At 46.2% G+C, this 2,643-nt stretch overlaps 1 pseudogene; it reads right to left on the bottom strand.

The window, feature by feature from the left end:
* Positions 1 to 480: 480 nt before the first annotated feature.
* Positions 481 to 2,643, bottom strand: part of LOC110317869 — a 26,874-nt pseudogene continuing 24,711 nt past the window's right edge.

Here is a 2,643-nt window from a genome sequence, read left to right as displayed (position 1 = left end):
TGCATTGCCATCTATTGCAAAGAGAAGCTCTCTGCAAAGGGTTGATATACTAACCTATGAGTATAACAATATGTATTTAGGAAGCAGTTTAATACTATCCTTATATTGCAAAATAAAAGTAGTAGGTTTTCTCCCTAGGGCCTTTATCCATTGCTTCTCTGTCCAATTGAAAAGGATCAGGCCTGAGTTTCATCATGTGGACTGGACCTTAAATCCAAGCAAAAAATAAGTGGTTACTCCTATAACATTCATGCCATTACTAGAGTTACCCTATACTGGGGTATAATGGCCTTTCCTTGATACTATAGGCTATTATGGACATGTCTTGCCAGGTCAGTTTTTAATATAGTCCACAGAATTAATGGATGGGTTAGACTGCTGTAAGATTAATTTTTGTCAGTGGTATTTATAGCATTTTCTTTTTTTCCTTCTCTTCCTTTTTTATTAATAAGCAAGAATAATTAAAAACAAAAACCACAACAATCTTAAATGCAGAAGAGCAGTTAAATAAAACTGCTACTGAATTCAAGGATGTACCAAACGTACATGCTTCCTCACTGTGAGGGACATGACTGTGTATGTAGGTAGATAGGTAGGTAGGGGTGTCTGTGTGTGTATGTATATATAAAACCAAGAAAAATTTGAGAAATGGAAAACTCTATGGTGCAGAAAGCACGAATTTTTCATTATGCAATTCCAAAACGCTCTGCTCTTTTTCTTTTCTTTGCCTCTGTATCCTCCGTGGTTCCAGTTCCAGCTGAACTTGTCACAATCCCTAATCTCTCCTTCCGCTTCTTCAGCTTCTCATCATCCTCAGACTTTCTAGAGATGGAAGAGACATTCAAACCAAGTCTCTGTGCTCTTTCCTTTAGTTTATCCAGGTTAACCATAGGCTTGGTGTCAGATGATAAACCTTTTGTTGGAACTGAAGAAATTCCAAACCTCGCTGCCCAGGCAGCCTTCTTACTCTCCAGGCTTACAGGTACATTGAATCATTCAGCCCTCTTCTGCATTCTCTCAGTCTGAGGGATTCCAGATGTAATCTTTACCACCTTCTTTTCCGATGCCATATCAACAGCCTTTTCAGGCAGTTCTATGGGCTTTGGTTCTTCTTCCTCAGTTTCATCTCCCAGTACATCTTCTTCATTTGCTTCTTCTTCATGTTCTTCAAGATAGGCCTGGAGCCTATTTATAAGATCTTGTTTTATTCCCTTGGTCTCTAAACCACGAGCAAGACATTCTTGCTTTAGTTCAGCAAGTTTCTTCTGCCTTTTAGGTTTGGCTTCTCCCTTAGGTACTGAACTGCTGGGCCTAGAGGTCGAAGTGGTCCCAGGGCCAGGGTGAGGTGCGGCAAAGAAGTTCCCATTGGACATCGGCCCTGGAGGTACTTGAAAGATCCGGCTCAAGAAATCTTGCAGGTNAGCAGGAGGGGACTCTGGAGTGGCCCTCTGCCGGCCACTGGTGCCCNGTACCCGAGAACCAAATGAGATGTGGTAAGGAACTCTGTGGGTATCTGGGGAGATGCCCACACGCTGGCATCCAGCCCACTCTGTGATGTCATACACCTTTGCATCCATCAGCGCAAAGTAGGTGATCTTGAGACCTAGCATGCTTGACTCTGCCCAGGAGTCTCTTCCTCAGCAGGATGCAGCCTGTTACACTCAGCACAGTATCTGGCACTCTTGGGTTCCCGGTCCATTTCAAACCTCCATGCTTTCCTTGGCATCTGCTGCACATCATAGTGTTCATTGCCTCCTTGAGGTCATCCTGTAGCTTCGGCAGAAACTCATTCACAGACCGGCTGAGCTCATTCTCTGCCATTCGTTTCATCTCATATTCCTTCCGCCTCTCTGGGTTGCTGACAATGTCCCAAGCTGCCCGCAAAATTTTGAAGGCCTCCTCAGCCCGTGGATGGTGATATTTATCAGGATGGACCATTACTGCTAGCTGCCTATAGGCTTCTTTAGTTCAGTGTCAGATGCTGTAGCTTCAACCCCCAGCACATGAAAAGGGTTTAGTTCATCTTCAGGAACCCCAGCCATGGTCAAGAGTCAGGCCACTTCCTCTTCAGGCTGGCAGTATCTCCCACTAGCTACAGATACATTGCCCTGTTTCTTAGTCCTCTGCTTGACCCAGGGCAGCTCCTACCAGCCCCACTGTATTAACCTTACCAGCTGCTGCCATGGTCTGCTATCTTTCAACAGAGTCAAGCAATGATGTAAGGCTGGAGAATCCAGCCAAGAGAACAACCGAGCGGTCTTATCCCTCCAGCCTAACCGGTTGCCCAGTCCTACCGAAAACCTCCAGCCCAACTGTAGACATCCCCAAAAGAGGGCTAGAGCCAGGAGGAGGAAAGCTCCCACTACCCCAAGAATATGGATGAGCAGCCCTGCCACACAGAAGAGGCTCTGGCTTAGAAACTGGAACATCACGCGGGCCCAGACCCCCAATCTCCTGGCCCAGACCCCCACCCAGACTCGAAAAAGGTTCAGGTCACTGCCTTTCAACTTCCTGCATGCGTAAATGAGATGGCCACAGGTTTCTACATACTCTCCCACCAATACCAGAAGTTCAATCAGCCACCAGAAGCCTGCTTGTCCAAGCTGACATAGTTCCTCTACTCCCCACAGTCCCAGGCCTCTG

Source organism: Mus pahari, chromosome 3, assembly GCF_900095145.1.
Source record: "Mus pahari chromosome 3, PAHARI_EIJ_v1.1, whole genome shotgun sequence".
NCBI lineage: Eukaryota > Metazoa > Chordata > Mammalia > Rodentia > Muridae > Mus > Mus pahari.
The sequence above is the reverse complement of the archived record's forward strand: the minus strand, read 5'-3'. Positions and strand labels throughout refer to the sequence as shown.